The following is an 18,508-nucleotide window of genomic DNA, read 5'->3' on the forward strand; positions in this document are numbered from 1 at the left end:
TTTAAGACCGCTGCGCAAATACATTGTGACAGAAAGTATCGCAACGACCGCCATTTTATTCTCTAGGGTGTTAGAAAAAAAAAAGTATGTTTGGGGGTTATAAGTAATTTTCTAGCAAAAAAAACAACTGTTTTTAACTTGTAAAACAAATCTCAAAAAGCGGCTCGGTCCTTAAGTAGTTAATCATTGAGTTTGAATGAAATGGTTATTTCTGGCTGCAGTGGAGTCTATATTTAGTCACATATTTGCATATTTGCACACCATTTATCACTGTTTCAATTTTTTGATTGCATAACCTACGTTTTATGTATATTATTTTAGCACTACACTGTTATTATTGTATTTGGAGCGCATGCGCAACATCATCTCTTGATTTCCTCTAATCATTGAGTTTACTTACTTTTTATTCATTTATTTTTTAATGAAAATGAAGAAAATCTTATTGATCTAACCCCCCCGACATTAGAGCCATCCATAGGCAGGGTGTGTACACAGAGCGCTCAGTAGAGGGCGCAGTGGGGCGGTATGTGGAGGGCAGTGCGCGCCTCTCCGGTCTCTCGGTCCGGGTGAAGATTTCTCCCATCCAGATAGAAGTTCTCTCCTTCCCCTTCCGGATGTCCCGACTGAGAGCCCCTCCCCCTACAGGACTGAGAGGAGAGACCGCCGACACCGAGCTGGAGGGAGAGCCGACCAGGTCAGTGCTGTTCCCTCCCTCCCACCTCTCCCTCACTATTATACATTGTATCAATCACTGCTTGTCTCTTCCTCCATGGAGTACACAACTCACTTTATGTGCCTACAACGTCTCAAGTTGTTGCTGTTGTCACTTTGTTGTTTGTTTATCTCTAGAAATATTATTTTGTTGTAGGATTAGATTCTGCTTCTATCTTCCCTTCTGATATTTATAAACAATGCTCCTGTGAAATAATAATATGTAACAATGCTCCTGTAGAATAACAACATGTAACACTGTAGAAGAAGTTGGGGTTGGATGTGTTGTGATAATAATCTACATAAAGTGATCATACACCTAACAATCTGATCTTGGGATCCGGCGATCCGATCAAATCTACAAATTATCCAGGAGACACACATTGGGGGGGGGGGAGGGGGATTGAATAAAGCAACTGCACCACTTTTTTTTGCTCTTGTTAGGAATTGAGCCTAATTCAGCAACTGTTTAGGTTTCTGACAGCGACTCCTGCGCTAATTCCGGTAGTTCTAAAATGCAACCGTTTTTTTATATTGTGGCACAACGCCTGCGCCAAGTTCAAAATCGAATTCTGACGCTTCGTATCTTATGAAAGTGGAGCTCATTTTATTATATTGTAACTGTATTGTCTCTAGTGCTGCAACTAACGATGATTTTCATAATCGATTTAGTTGGCTGATTATTTTGATTAATTAGTTAATAACCGTAAAAAAGGTGTGGTGTATACTTTAGTTAATATGTAAAGTTTAAAAAAAGGCAATTTATTCTTAAATATCTCTATATGCAGTGGTAAATATAAATAACCAACTATATGGTTTAGGAGCAAAATATCTAATCAGCTCTGAGAACAACAGACAGAAGAGATATACTGTATATACTATTAGAAGAGATACTGTATATACTATTAGAAGAGATACTGTATATACTATTAGAGGCTATATACACTATTAGAGGAGAGAGATACTATTAAATGGTCAATCTGGTAAATATCATCAGACTCGTTAACTTTAACCCCATTTTGTTACTTGCCGATTAATCGATTACGAAAATACGAAATGATTAATTTCATAATTGATTAGTTGTCAATTAATCAATTAGTAGTTTCAGCAATAATTGTCTCCTTTTATATTGTAAAGCGCTGCGTTGTATTGTTGGCGCTATAGAAATCCTGAATAATAATAAAACAGAGTAGGCTAAGCGCTAAGAAGGTGGGTGGACTAACGAGTATCAGACGTAGCTGTATGAACAACCTGGGAGTGGAAGCAAAGTAATACAGATGAAAACTGCGCACTGAAATTGAGCAATAGTAGTAGCCAATGATGCAGGACAATTTTGTCCAAGAAGAGGTTAAAAGAAAAAAACGATGCAATGCTGTCCAATATTATAGAATAAAAAGTAATTTTAAGGCTGAGTTTGCAGTGATGCAACTGCAGGCATTGCATGTGTGTTGCACCCGGGGCAGCCCGTCCATTAAGGGCTCCGCCTTCCCTATCCATGCGTTCGGCCCCCTTCAGGAACCGGCACATGGATTCCAATGGGGAGGGGCTGTTTTTATTTATTTTTCGAATGGGCTTCAATATAGTGTGGGCTAGGTCGCAGAGAGTGTACTCTGAGCCCACCCAGGTGTGTTACAACAGCGAATCAATATTCGCTGTTGTAACACTGATCCTCCTCCTGGCCAATCAGGAAGCGGGTTTTGACACCGGTCACCCGAGTGACTGAAAGGACAGGCAATCCTATTGATCGCCTAGGAGAAAGAGGTAGAAGCCACCATGATGCAGAGAGGACACGGGAGCCACAACCCCCCAGCTGCTGCCTGCCGCCCATAGGAGCCCGCTGTCTGCAACCAAAGGGGTAGGTGCTGGGGTAGGGTGGGTGAACCCGACCAACCAACCTGATTCAAATTCAGCCATACAATTTGTATGGCTTTAGTCGCATCACATTCGCAAAAAAAAAAATGGTGCAGGACACTTTTTTTTTTTTCTGCACTTGATTCGAATCGCATGCAATTTGATTCCTCGGTACGCACTGCGTTCTGCAAACTGATTTGGGGGTGTCATTAACTATTTATTGCCACCCGCAGCAGTTCACAGAGGGCAGTGCAATTCTGATGCGGTGTGGGAACCCACTCGGGAATGGTTGTGGTTTTCACACCACGTCAGTGTGAACCCAACCTAATAGTTACAAAAGTGTGTATATTATATGATTTGATCAAAGATTGTTTCCCACTGCTCTGAGCCATACAAAGTCTTACTTTGGAAGTTTGCAGTCAGGGTGTCCAAGCTGAGGTGTCCTCCCTTACACCAATAGACAAACGGTCATCAAATAAGAGCAGCCGGAAACTCCTTACTATCAGGAGTATTTCTTTTCAAGCCTTCACAGCACTGAGAACTGTGAACAAGGCTTATCGCCGAAACTAGTCTGCTGCTGATTGTACTCACTATCTAGGCTTGAAAATAAATACGCTTGATGGTATAGAGTTGCCGGTGTTCTGACAGATAGTGTCCTGCCATCATATAGTGTCCGCCCCGTACTGTGCATGCGCAGTACGGGGCAGAACAGGGGCGGACTGACCATTGGGCCACTCAGGCACTGCCCGAGGGCCCCATGCCACTAGGGGGCCCTATCAGGGTTGCCAGCCTCAGTAAACCAGGGACAGTATGTAAAAATTTGTGTTTTTTTTTTTTTTTTTTTTTTTTTTTTTTTTACATCTGTCTCTGAAATGTCCCTTACCGACATCCTTTTGGTCTATAAATCCTGAGATTATAGCTGCCCCACCTCTCCAGTACCTTCTCAGCCAATAGAAACATGTCTGTGTATACTGTGTGATTGTATACTGTGTGTGTGTGTTTGTGTCTACTGTGTGGCCCCATAATCTCTGATTGCCGGGGGCCCCATAATCTCCTATTGCCCGGGGGCCCCATGAGTTGTCAGTCCGCCCCTGGGGCAGAAGAAGCTTCGGAAAATCTCCGAAGCTGAACGGGGCCTGCGCCCTGAGTGGAGGTGGTAGCCCCACCATCCAAGCGGACATAGGGTTCGGAAAATTAGAGGGGCCCCTCGCGAGCGTCGCTCGGCCTCGCTGCGCTTGGCTCTTTTTTATTCCTACTCTATGTCCACTTGGATGGTGGGGATAGAACCTGGACTCACGGTGCAGGCGCCGTTCATCCTCGGCTATTTTTGGAATCTGTGTTGCTGTGTACTGCGCATGCGCAGTACACAGCGGACACTATCTGATGGGGGACCTTATATGATGGGACGCCGGCTGCTGTTATTCAATGACTGTGTGTATATTATATATTGTTACACACTTTTGTAACTATTAGAGACTTTTTTTTTCTTCAATATAGGACCGCATTACATGTTTTTTTAACCACTTCTTGGACAAGATTTTCCTACTTCATTGGCTACTAACGATCGCTCGTTTTCAGTGCACTGGTTATATTTTTGTTCTTGGAGCTAATTAAGACCAACTTTTGGCATAGGGAGACAGTTTTTGCAAAAAAAGTGCATTCTAAAAGTGGGGCAGCATGTGCCAAATTCAAGTACAAGTTCTAGATGTTCTAGCATTTTGGTGTAGTGTGAATGAGGCCTTTTGGCTTCCATTGCTGCCTCTCTATATGAATTTGCATTTGATTTTGAGTGTCTGTCGGGTATGCCTGACTTCACTTGCTACATGCTTGCTCTGGGTCTGTGACTCAGAAAGCTCTAAAGCCAGACCACTAGCATTTTCTGAAGGAACTCATTAATGTTAGCCTATATTTGCTATGGGGTTCCTACAATATTATCCAACAATTACATTTTTGCTATGGAAGAACGTGGAGCGTATTGAATTATGATCTGGTGACACTGGGATTCCTGGCATGCAGCATATTAAACATCAGTTCTTGTAAACATCAGATCTTTGTACATGACTAATGCCGCGTACACACGATCGGAATTCCGGCCAGAAAAAAGACCGATGAGAGCTTTTCATCGGAAAATGCGACCATGTGTATGCTCCATCGGAATTTAGCTGTCCAAATTTCCGCCAGCCAAAATTTGATAGCATGTTCTCAGTTTTCCTGACGGAAAAACTTTCTATCGGTAATGCCGATCGTGTGTATGCAATTCCGACATGCCAAAAATCACACATGCTCCGATTCAACTACGAGACAGAAGCTATTGGCTACTGGCTATTGAACTTCCTTTTTCTAGTCACGTCGTACGTGTTGTACATCACCGCGTTTATAAACGATCGGAATCTGATGTGACCGTGTGTAGGCAAGACAGCTTGAGCCGAATTCCGTCGGGAAAGCCATCAGAGCTTTTTCCGTTGAATTCTGATCGTGTGTATGCGGCATAAGGCATAGTAGTTAGCACTTCTGCCTTGCAGCACTGAAGTGCTTGGTTCAAATCCTGTCTAGGACACAATTGGCATAGAGCTTGCAGCGCTTCAAAGAATTACTAGTAGGTAAATTGGTTCTTATCAAATCATGCCCTGGTATGTGTGTGTGTGTGTATAGTTGTGAGAAATGGACCTTAGAGTGTAAGCTCCTAAGGGCAGAACTGATATGAATGTACAGTATGTAAATGCTAAGTGAGTTGTCAGCACTATATAAATGCCTGTAATAATCAGCGGTATAATTTGATGTGTAGAAATGGCCCAGACGCACACAAAGCTTTCATCCGGTGTCATCTGTCATTGTTCCTAGGATTACCATGGAGGAAGGAGCTAATAAAAAAAGGTGACGTGTTTAGCGTGCTGGACGCCCCATCTTGTGTATTATACCCTACTCAGAATATTAACCACTTATCCCCTACTGCGTGCTCACTGCTCCTTCCTTTGTCCCTTCTGCTGGCTCAGCATATGACGGCACACGCTACTATGGATTGCAGAAGAACCAGCTTACTGGAACTGTAAAAGGCTTCTTCTGTAGATACTTCTCCTTAGGCACGCTCTAAATGTTGAAATCTTTTTACTGATTTATATTTAGATCTCTGTATGCATAAAGAATGAATCTATTATATTAATCCTTGACGAATCCAGACATTATGTCATCCCTGTGCCCTGTATGATGTATCTCTCATCTCCTTATCGTTTACCCTGTTCCCAGAGTATACTCCGCCATTGGTACCCTTGTACTGTCTTTAATGGTTTCTATGCTGGGCACAGTGTGAATTTCAAACTCCTTCTATAAATTTTGAATGTGAGGATTTAAAAAATAAACAAAAAAAAACAAAGTTCAGGTGCCCCGTTTTAATGATTTAGGATTGGTACCTCATCGGTCAGGCCCTGCATGTCACGTGATGAGCTACAATACCTTACGTTAACCCTTTCGCTGCCATTTTTGCATTTTTTTGCACATGTTTAAAAAAAAAAACTTACACCTGAAGATTACACAAAACCCACAAATATATTTTCTCAAAGCAGACACCCTAGAGAATAAAATAGTTGTAGTTGCAATTTTTTTATGTCACATGATATCACCGCAAAGGTCTAGGAAATGCAAAATTTCTGTTAAAAAACACATTAACATGAGGTTGCACTGAGTAAATAGATACCCAACATGCCAAACCTTAAATTGATTTGCACCCGTGAAATGGGGACACATTTCAGTACCCTATATTTTCTATAGGTGATGCTTCAAAAGCCCCCTATAGGTATCAGTCTAAGGTTATGGAGGAGGACTGGTGTTAGAATTATTGCTCTCACTTTGGCGTACACATCGATGTGTATCGCAATCACCGTTTTCACACGTAGGTCCCCCAGACGCATGCGTTTACATTCATGTGTATGTATATGCGGGGGGCCTCCAAAAAAATTTATGTGCTTGGGTGTAACTTTATTTTAATTTTTTACAGAAAAAAAACTTTTTTTTTTTTTTTTTTTATATATTTTTTTTCTCATCACATAGGGGAAAAACAGTCCCCCACGTGATGACTTTTAGATGACAGGCTCTCTTTGAGACCTGGTAAGCATGGCGGGGTGCGGTGGGGGGGGGGGGGGGGGAGGGAGACAGTACCAGGGGTGTGTGAGAGGGACCGCAGTCTGCCTGCCAGTTTCACACACAATCGTGGTGGCTGCAGCCACCAGATTGTGTGTAATACTCCCCGCCATTAGCCCCAGTTCACACTATATGAATCGCACAGGAAGCATACCGAATTCCTGCGCATTTTTGAATGGACTCAAATCGCACTGCATCTCACCAAAGTCATGAATGCACCAATTTTGGAACTGCACTGCAACCATATTACATGGTCGTTTTGTATCATTCGATTTGGTGCAGGCAAACGAACTGCATTTGGGATGTCGTTAAGATTGCACTGACACCCATTGCAGTTTGCAAAGGCAGTGCGATTTGAATGTGCTACAGGAAACGCACAAAGATCGTGGGTTTCACACACCGCCATCTAGTGTGAACCCAAGCTAACGATAGATCAGCTTTTCTCAACCAGAGTTATTCTAGAGGTTGCAAAGGGTTCATTGACTAACCATAAATGTCATACTTTCTCCAAGATGTAAGTGGTCCCTTGCCCCACTGACCATGAATATAAGAGGACCTTCTCCATCAACGTTTCTGCTGACCTAATGTAGGGAGGGGCTTCTCTCCTGACCCTTAGGAGCTGATTTGCTAAAACTGGAGAGTGCAAAATCAGGTGCACCTCTGCATAGAAAACAATCGTCCTTCTAGGTTTTTATTTATTTTGGTCAAAGCTTAATTTAACAAACTGAAGTTAAAAGCTGTTTGGCCACCATACAGAGCTGCACAAGATTTTGTTGTCTGGTTTTAGTAAATCGACCCCTTAGGCTTGGTTCACACTGCCTCAACTTTGCATGGCGATTTGCTGGCGACTGGAGTACAACTTGATGCAACTTTGAAACGACTTGGAAGCAAGTTTGGAACAACTTTGTAGCAACTTTCAGGGAATGGCCGGGTAATCTTGAAATGTCAGATCCAAATCACATCACCATAGATGAGGTCCTCCCCGTTAAAGTCTATGGGCACAAGTTTGATAGCAGTCACCTTCACCTACTGACGAACATGGGATTTGTAACATGTTATGCAACTTGGGGTCTCAAGTCGCATCCCAAGCTGCGGCAGTGTAAACTGAGCCTTGATCCATGCGTCCAGCCCCCCAATCTACATGCAGATGCATGGATTCCAATTTGGTTGTTTTTTAGCACGTGATTTAGAGCCTGAGGCTTTAATAGGCTTCAAAAAAGGGTGAGCTTTGGGGGGGGGGGGGGGGGCAGAGAACAGCCCCCCAAGCAGGCCCACTTGTGTGACCATACTGAATGAGTATTCGCTATTGCCACACTGATTCTACTACCGGGCAATCAGGAAGCGGGTGGGGTAAGTGGGGAGGCTGGAATACTGACCAACAGCCCAGGGTGATCTTGGTGCAGGTGATCCACAGGTGAACCCGACCAGGGAACCCGTCGGCCACCACTGGGTTCCCTAAGATCTGAAAACTTTTTTTAAGGGTTCCTCCTGGGTTTTAAAAGTTGAGAGAGGCTGCTGTAGATAAACTCCATCAAACAAAAAAAAAAAGTAAAATCTGGGGTAGCGTTTTCTGTCAGCAGAGCCATACAAAAGTCTCCTTTGCCCAAAAACCCCTTTATCCTGGTGTTTTTTTATTTTTGTATTCCCTGTACACTGCATGGCCCAGCTCATTCATGGCATGCCAGGTGCTGGGGACAATGTTATTCCTGTGTGCATGTGCAGGAGCTACATCGTCAGTGGCTGAAGAGGAGTGCTGTAGGGCCTGGAAGAAGCATTGATTTAGATAGCAGGGAGGGTGCGCTGACAGGATCAATGTTGGAGGACAACACAGGTTGATTTACTAAAGGCAAATCCATTGTGTACTACAAGTGCATTTTGAGTGCAGTAGCTGTAGATCTGTGAGAGACATGCAAGGAAAATGAAAAAAAAACAGCATTTTAGCTTGCACGTGATTGGATGATCAAAATCAGCAGAGCTTCCCCTCAGATCTACAGGACTGCAAGTGCACAGTGGATTTGTCTTTAGTAAATAACCCCCACTGCAGGAGGGAACATAATCTGCAAGTGCTCTGTGCATGCTTATGGTAAGCTTACCCCACCAATGCATGTTTAATTTCATTTTAAGTATATATAAAGCCAAAGCTTATTTTATTATTTTTTTTTTGCTTGGGTTTTATTTTTTTTTGTCTGTGCCATGGGGGTGAAATGTCTTTTTTTTTTCTCTTAAGGCCTGTACACACGATTGGATTTTCCGACTGGAAATGTTGGATGTCAGGCTGTTGGCGGAAAATCCGACCGTGTGTATATATGCAAATGTTGGCTAGCATGTCTTCAAATTTTCCGCCAACAAATGTCTGTTGTTGGACTTTCCGATCATGTGTACAAAAGTCCGAAGTACAAACGCGCATCCTCAGAAGCAAAAGCGGTCGGTCTTGTAAACTAGCGTTTGTAATGGAGAATTGACATTTGTGACGTGGCAAATTATGAAATCTCCAAATGCAGCGCACAATTCTCTTCTTCTTTAATGGGATAATAATGAAGCCGTTTTGATGGTGATACTGATGGAGTTATTGCAAACACATTTTCAAAAGCTTTTTTTTTTTTTTCTAGTGATATCAAGAATAATATTACGTATTTTTTTTTCTTTTCATTTCTTTTTTTTTTATTTGTGCAATTTACCTCAACACCATTATCCCCTAGTTTTTAAGAACAAACATTGTATTTTTTAAAACTGCCTACTCCCCAACTGTCATTTGAAGTAAAACACATAACACATAAGTATTATTCTCCACAATTTTTTTTTTTTTTTTGTGCATTAAAAGGAAAAAAAAAAGACATGCTATCTGCCAATAGAACTTAACCAAAAAGTGCATTCTATGCATCCAAAAATATAGAAAATATACCAAATCATTATTCAAACAAAAAAATGTCAAAGCAATAACTCCAAAGCCAATAATAACACGTTATCTCCTCCGATTCCGCAACATGTCTGGTTGATGAACAGCCGTTCAGAAACAAACTGAAAAGCGATAATTGAAAACCACGAAGAGATAAAGCATGAATCAACACTCGCCAAACTTCTACTAACACAAAATTAACAGAAGGAGCCCAAAGGGTGGCGCTAAAGAGCTGAAAAACCACGTAGTACGTCGCTATGATCAGAATTGTTGGCCAACAGTTGTGTGACCGTGTGTATGCAAGACAAGTTTGAGCCAACACCCTTCAGACAAAATTCCACAGTTTTGTTAGCGGAAAGTCTGATCGTGTGTATGAGGCATTACTCTTTTGGGGACAGACAAGAAATGGGAGAAAATTTGGATATTCCATCTCCAGCTATAGATGGTTTCAATCTCTCAAACCATGTGTGGGCAGGCTGAATGTACCAAGTCGATTGCTCAATCAATTTGGGTACAACCAGCCTACCGGATTCACTTTTGATTATTGCTAGCAGCTTCTATAGCCACTAGCAATAATCACTGTCTCTTCCCACCCATCGAGGACAGCTTCCCCGGTTGGGAGCAGACAATTGCTTGGCAGGAGGGATTTCCCTGTCAGCACTGTCTGTTGATGAGGGAATCACGCAAATTTATTTTTCGCACAACCTGTGGTTGCAGGAAAGAAATTGGCACTTTCTATGGCCTGCCTTAAAGTGGTTGTAAACCCTTACAAACCACTTTGACCTACAGGTAAGCCTAGATTAAGGCTTACCTGTAGGTCCAAGCAATATCTCCTAAACCTATATGGTTTAGGAGATATTTGCCCGAAAACGGGCACCGCTGTCTACGGCGCATGCGCCGTAGACAGCGGCGCGCAGGCGCACTGAGCGCGGCAGTTCCAAGAATGGAGCTGACGCCTTTGTTGACTCCCGTGCGCATGCGCGGGAGTGACGTCATCGCGGCTTCGCCGAATGACAGCGGCGGAGCTGCGAGACGCCACCAGCAAGATGGATGCGGCGGACTACAGGGGACAGCGGCGACTTCGCTGGCTCCTGTGTCAGGTAAGTGACACATAATGGGCTACTATGCGATGCATAGTAGTCCATTATGCTTTACCTTTGCAGGGAAAAAAAGAGGAAGTAAACTCATCAGGGTTTACTTCCTCTTTAAGCCTCGTACACACTCTCTAAGAAAATTGGGGGAACATTTTCATCCGAAGAATTTTCGTATAGTGTGAACACAACTTTCGACAGCTGATTCCTAATTTGCGGACAAATTCCCAAAGGGACAAACTCAAAATTTTCTCGTACGGGAAAAGAATGAACGATTTTAGTTTTTAACCACTTTCAGACCGGAACATTTTTCTGGCTTAAGACCAGACCATTTTTTGCGAATTCTGCACTGCGTCGCTTTAACTGACAATTGCGCAGTCATGCGACGTGGCTCCCGAACAAAATTGACGTCCTTTTTTTTTCCCTACAAATAGAGCTTTCTTTTGGTGGTATTTGATCACCCCTGCAGTTTTTATTTTTTGCACTATAAACAAAAATAGAGCGACAATTTTGAAAAAAACAAATTTTTTTTACTTTTTGTTATAATATACCCCAAAAATATATAAAAAAAAATTTTTTCCTTCAGTTTAGGCCGATACGTATTCTTCTACATATTTTTGGTAAAAAATCGTAATAAGTGATTGACTGGTTTGCACAAAAGTTATAGCGTTTACAAAATAGGGGATAGTTTTATGGCATTTTAAATTTTACATTTTTTTTTTTTTTTTTTTTAATATTGTGACTGCGACATTATGGCGGACACATCAGACATTTTTGACACATTTTTGGGACCATTGTCATTTATACAGCAATCAGTGCTATACAAATGCAGTGATTCCTGTGTAAATGACACTGGCAGTGAAGGGGTTAACCAGTGGGTGGCAGTGTAGGGGTTAAGTGTTCCTAGGGGCATGTTACTAACTGTGGGGGGGCTGGGCTTTGTTTTAGTGAACATGATCTTTGCTCCAATCACATGGAGCAGAGATCAGTGTCACTTGTTGCTAGGCAGAATGGGGAGATGCTGTTCATCTCCTCGTTCAGCCGCCCCGTGAGACGATCGCGGGTATGCCCGCGGCGATCGAGTCCGCGGGACCCGTGGCAGGACTCCCGGGGGTCCCGACCGGCTCGCGATGGCAGGGCGGTATTTAAAACTGGACGTACCTGTACATCAATATGCCTTCCCATGCCATTTTGCCGATGTACATTGTCGTGCGCCGGTCGGGAAATGGTTAATGTGTACCGTTTTCGCTCAAGAAGAATCTGAAAAGAAAGCCTGCTCATGATCAGAAACGGTAAACAACAAAAAGCCTTTGTCGTATGAGAATATTCGTAAGAATTTTCTTTCCGAATTTTCTTTTATCGGTTCCGATTTGCTGTGAAACATCGAAAAAAATCGGACGAATGTTTGTCTTATTTTCTTATAGCGTGTACCCCACATTATTATTTTTTTTCTCTGGAACAAGCCTCCCCCATTGAAAGAATTTTCCTCCAAATTTTCCCTTTAAAAATACAACTAAGCAAAAACCATTTTGGACTTTTACCCTTATTGCAGTTTATTTTTAGATTCTGAAACTATGGCACAAATAAAGACACAAGCTATACTCCAATATTCCCACAGTAGTATACATGGCAATACAAATAGTAAATTAACCAAAAAAACATATATCAAGAGTCAATGTTAAGAGTCCGTAAATGTAAATGGATTTGCTGCATAGATGGCTGCACCACCATAAGACAGGAAGGAGCTCTGAAATATAGACACAAAGCAGGGGAGGCATCAGCTAAATGCAGCATTAATATACTTTACTGGATAAAAGCAATAGGTAACTGAAATGGTAACAGAATGTGTCCATCAGAAAAGGTGTGTGTGTGTGTGTGTGTGTGTGTGTGTATATATGAAGCAAAAGTCTCAATCTGGTGGGGACTAGAGAGGCAATAGAGTCCCGTGGCCATCAGCTGTGCACTCTGTCTGTTACCATGTGCGTTGCCTACTGCTTTTATCCAATAAAGTATATTAATGCTGCACTTAGCTGGCACCCCCTGTTGCTTTGTGTCTTTTTAGATTCTGGTAAATCAAATGAAGGCACATTTCTATAGCAAATATATAGAAGAAGACTACTATGAAGCCTTTTTTTTTTTCCCCAGTCGTATTTACAGACGTTTTACATTTTTGTACATGTATCAAGCCTCATGTATTTGTCTCCTGAGCTGGGCAAAGAGAGAGGAGTAATTCTGTAGGCAGAGAAGAGCTCTTCAGACATAAAAACACTTGTAAAAAGGCATGTATTGCGCATTTATAGGCGCCTCTATCCTATTGAAATTTATAGGGGCCAAAATTGCCTGAATACACACAGGTGTACAAGTGTGCACAGCGACAGTTACAATGAATGGGATACTGCATGTGGTGTATGGAAACAAGCAAAAAAAGCACTCGTGTGAATTGGGGCTCAACAAGCACGCAGACCTTAAAAGTCAATGAGATGTCAAAGGTCAGATCTATATATTTATTCAGACTCAATTACTGAAAATATTGAAGCCAGAGGCTCAATATGACAGCCAGGCATATGGCAAAGCTCAGCCACGGCAGCCCACGTGTTTCTGCAATGACAGGTATTCTTTAAGCCTCATGCACACGGGCATAAAAGACATTGCTTTTACAGGCATTCAGCATATATTTGTTTATGCCTCTATACACAGTTCTGTGTTAGCCTATGTGCCCATGAACATCAGGCATTTAAATTCGTTTTTTAAGAGCAGTATTTAGGGGCGTAAAAAAATGAACCAAAACTGTGTGTGGATAGGAGCTTACACTGGTCACAATGCAATGATTTGCAAATCCCATAACAGTATATATTATTTGCACGAAAACACGACAAATGTGAGAAAATGTACTGTTTTAGGAAAAAAGGTAATTTTGAAATTGATGGCAGCAACATGTCTCAAAAAAGTTGGGGTGGGGCAACAATGTGCATATATAGGTGGAGGAAGCAAATTATGTATTAGATGTAAGAGAGCAAATGAAGCACTGCACTGTTTGAATTTTAATATGTTGAAGTTGTGTGGGAACACATTAGATTGTGAGCTGGTGGCTTAAAGTAATATTAAAGCTCCTGTGTGGGTTTTTTTTTTTTTTTTGTTTAAAAAAACAAAACAAAAAATTATGCTTGTTTTGTGCACAGGGATATTACACAGAGCAGACCCTTCCCTCCTCTTCTGAGATCCCTTGCTGTCACTGTCTGCTCCTCCCTCCTTTTTAATGTGCCCCCATAGCCAGTTATGTGAAGGTGCACTCTTGAGCCGGGCCATGTGCATCCATAGACTCCCACAGTGTGGCTTGGGCACCCCCCCCCCACTCCCTCCTCACTGCATTTGACTGACAGCAGCAGGAGGCAATGGCTCTGTGAGAGCAGAGAGAGAGTGGTGCTGCTGCAGATGGGCATAATGCTGGGTTGAAAGAGGTCTCGGGTAAGTACTTGGGGGGGGGGGGGGGGGTGGAAAAGCAAGTGGAAGGTAATGCATTAAGGTAAACAACCCTTTGACTTTAGAACCACATTAGCCAGTTTCCACTAAGTCTATAGACAAATGACAGCTGGGCAGGACATTCGTTGTTACAGGTGGAAGTCATATGAACATTCTCCCACAACGCATCCCAACGTGTGCATCCCACGGGCTGTGCTGCGATCTGTCATTAATCAATTTCATTCAGTGAAAATGGTTGACAAGGAATGCCTAATCAGTAAAATGTGTTTTATAGTACCTTCATTCCAGAAATGTAAAGAGTTTTTTGGAGGGGAGAGGCTATAGTGGACTTTAATGGTACCGTATACCAACTGTAGTAAACAGTTGTAAATAAAATAATAACTTTTAATACAAAAAATACATATGTATACACATATGTATACACATTTGATAATTGAGTCTTAAACATTCAATGATCAACAAACGCTCTTGGTTATGAAGTCACATCGAAGTGTGACCGATGAATCATTTATATGATGTGTATATTGAGTGCTCGACATGTTTCGCAGATCATATTCGTCGCTTCTTCAGGAGCTTTATTGCATATATACATGAAGATTAAAAGATGATTATCATTTAACTACAGGATAAAGGAGACCTACATTATTTAAACAAAATAACATAACTTGTGATGACATTACATACTTCAACATAGGGAACAGCATCTGCTGTGCGTACCCCCCCCCCCCCCCCCCATAAAGTCATCTCACTCTAGAAGCGTAACTGCCGGAGGCCCAAGAGAGGAGGGCGTGGGAGCCCCCAAACCAGGCTACAGTCTATCAAAAAATTAAGTGTATTTTAAAATAATGACTTGGCAACAAGCCAATATGGCATATGTAGTCAAAGAGATTAACAAAGGGTTGATAGCGGTGTAAATAGTAATCATACCAGCTGGGCTAGGCTCGGTCAGAAAGGTTTCAGAAAACCCCAAAAGAATCCCTGTGGAATAGTTGAGATCTATAAGGTAAAGGACAAAAGTGGGTAACTTTGCCCAAACATACTCTAAAAAGCCCATGTAGATGGAGAACTACATGCATATGATATGTATCCATATACACACATTAATGCGATTATTCACGAATCATACCACAAAAAGTCTGTGTTCCCACCCACAATACCAACGTATGTGTTATGACATACTAGAAAATAGGGAATGGTATTCTACTATTGATCCACATATGGTCCTATCATTTGAGAGTGAGTTTCGAGACCTTTGTACCCAGGCCCACATGGCAGGACTAATTGATAAAGAGGCACTTGACGATCTAATCCTTATCTGTGGACCCCCACGTTCTACACTCTACCCAAGGTCCATAAAAACCTGAATTGTCCACCAGGGAGACCTATCATTTCTGGTGCAGACTGTGCAAGTAGATATGTGGATTCATTTATTCTTCCACATGTCACTAGTCTACCATCTTTTAACAAAGATACTCCTGATTTACTTAGACATGTGGAGGGTACTTATGTCCCTCCGGGTGCCCTGCTCGTTGATATTGAATCTTTGTATTTGACTATCCCGCACAAGCAAGGCATCTGAATGGCAGAGTCCTTCCTCATGGAGGAAGACAGACATTCCTGGCCACTCAATCATTTTGTTTTGAATTGACTTTTTCATTTTGACAAAAAATAATTTAGTCTTTATGGATCAATTGTACCTACAGGTGTAGGGAGTAGCCATGGGCACATGTTGCGCTCCATCCTATGCAAACTTCTATCTGAGGGGATGGGGGGGAGAGGTTTTCACCAGCGATATACATGTGCCTTGGCTCCCTTGCATCCTGTGTTGGTTTAGGTACATTGATGACCTTCTGGTCATCTGGACTGGCACAGAGAGGGACCTACAGATGTTCATGGAACAATTGAATTCCAATTGTTACTCATCGTGTAAGTAAATTTTAGATTGTAAGAAATACCGTTCTTCGATCTCAACATCCCAAGTGACCCAGAGGGATACATACAATCTGTTCTCTACCGCAAGCCGAGTGCTGGTAATAGCCTTCTCCACGCCAACAGCTTGCACTTGAGCTTGCTGAGTAGGATTATACCTTATGCCAGTGATGGCGAACCTTGGCACCCCAGATGTTTTGGAACTACATTTTCCATGATGCTCAACTATTCTGCAGAGTGCATGAGCATCATGGGAAATGTAGTTCCAAAACATCTGGGGTGCCAAGGTTCGCCATCACAGCCTTATGCTCAGTACCTCCGCTTATGGAGGAACTGCGCTTTGCGTACAGATTTCAGAAGACAGGCCAATATGTTACAAGAGAGGCTACTCACACACACTTTTGAGATCTGCGTACAACAAGGCATGGACAAAAACAAGAGGGCCCCTACTATACGACACTCCATCTAAAAGCAGTTCCCAAACTGTGAGTTATAAGGTTTTCCACTCATGAACCTCAATTGTGAACCTTGATTGCAAAGAACTGGCATTTCCTCACGAGGGCTATACAATCTTGAAATACGTAAGATATAGTCCTGAGTTGATCTTTAGATGAGCGCCAACTCTAACGGAGCAACTCGTTTCTAGCCATTATGTGCCACACACAGACGACAACTCCTCATTACGGGGTACTTATCGCTGTGGCAGCTGTCCTTGTTTTCCTTGGGTCAGGGCATTAGATTACCTAATGGCCAATGGCATAGATGTAAAACTTTTGCTGATTGCTCTACCAGAGGAGTCATTTTATATAATGTATTGCCGATGTGGTTTATTCTACATCGGCAAGACGAAAAATGTAAATTCAGACAAAGAATTGGCGATCATATGTATTACTCAGGTGGAGGAATGATCTTAACACAAGTGACTAGACGCATAATACCATACTGAAATGGTTTCCTTTTTTGTTCTTCGGGACAAACTCGTGCTCCAATGTGAGACCCTCTCGATAGAGTGCCTCAATGCTATGACCCCCGCCTGGTTTAAACGAGGCCAACTCATAAAAACTTTTTTTCTAATATGGATGCCCTAACTTGTTACTGTTTTCTGCATCACTTTGCTGTTCATCAAACACTCCTTTATTTTTTTATTTTTTCCCCCTCATCTCTCCTCTCCTTTTTTTTTTTCTTTTTTTTTTTCTCTTTTTTTTCACGATTGTGATTTGGGAGTTTTTAGTGGTTCCCATAGTAGATGTACTCATTGATGTATTATATATGTTTATTAAAGTTTATGTTTTTAATGTTGTTATAAACTGATTGTTACCTATGTAATGTGCCTCTTTGAATAATTTTATGATGCTTTTCAAGCGTCTATTCTTTTTGACCCACTAGGGGGCCCCTCCATCACTGTTGTCAGGAAATTGCCCTTTTCCATAATTGCTGTCCCTGACTCACTGCTTTGGGGCGTGACCTATTGCATGGTGGCCCGGTGTTCCTGACTCTCCTCGGCGGGTGTGTGGCCCTGGTGGGGGGCCTGTGATGGCGCTTTGCGCCGTCTAGACTCCGGTGTCTTTATGGCCTTGCTCTCATGTTCCTGTGTTTGCACATTGGCATTTTTGGATACTGCGCATGCTCCAGTTCGGCGGGCATGCGCACTTCGGGTCTGGTGGCGTCATACGCCCTGTGGCTTTGTGGACGTCACCGGAGAGGAGCTAACCAGTGCACAGGCACATAAGTAGAGAGGAAGACAAGTCCTCCCCCCCTGCTTACACTGGGGCTGTGCTGCCGTTCCGGCCTCACAGGTGGGTTTTCATCTCTTTCCCCTAATACTGTACTGGTCCTTGTTTAACACTGTGGAGACACTCCAGTGTGATCTGTTTGCTTGCTCTGTTTTGAAGAAGTTACCAACCATATCAACATCAGTGGATATCTGTTTGCTTTCCCTCCCCATGTGCCCCCATATATATGTGTGTTTATGTAAACCCTATCTTAATATTCAAGGTGAGAGCAATCATTTTATTATTTAATAGTAAGGGTGACCCTCTAAACAATGTATATATGCAATAAATCTCCTGAAGAAGCGGCGAATAAGATCCGCAAAACATGTTGAGCATTCAATATAGAGATATAAATGATTCAGCTGTCACACTTCGATGTGACTTCACAACCAAGAATGTTTGTTGATCATCATTGAATTAATACTCTATTATCAAATATGAATACATATGTTTTTTTTTTGTAATAAAAGTTTATTTATTTTAATTTGATTTACTATTTTAGTCCACTATAGCCTCTCCCCTCCAAAAAAAACTCTTTACAGTAAAAATGTTTGCTTTCAACTGTGAAATCGTGTTAAAAAAAAAAAAATCCTGATCACTTCCCCAGAGTAGTACAAATAGTAACTGTATTGCTCTGGTCACAG

At 42.1% G+C, this 18,508-nt stretch overlaps 1 protein-coding gene across 1 annotated transcript in view; it reads left to right on the top strand.

Moving 5' to 3' along the window:
* Nucleotides 1-517: 517 nt before the first annotated feature.
* Nucleotides 518-18,508, top strand: part of GPR157 (G protein-coupled receptor 157) — a 79,107-nt gene continuing 61,116 nt past the window's right edge. Inside the window, exon 1 of the mRNA XM_077458054.1 lies at nucleotides 518-694. The gene's annotated coding sequence lies outside the window, so the exon portion shown is untranslated. The remainder of the gene's footprint in view (nucleotides 695-18,508) is intronic.

The sequence above is a fragment of the Lithobates pipiens genome, unplaced genomic scaffold (genome assembly GCF_037356315.1).
Source record: "Lithobates pipiens isolate NorthernLeopardFrog02 unplaced genomic scaffold, aLitPip1_a1.2 Scaffold_27, whole genome shotgun sequence".
In the NCBI taxonomy this organism is placed as follows: domain Eukaryota; kingdom Metazoa; phylum Chordata; class Amphibia; order Anura; family Ranidae; genus Lithobates; species Lithobates pipiens.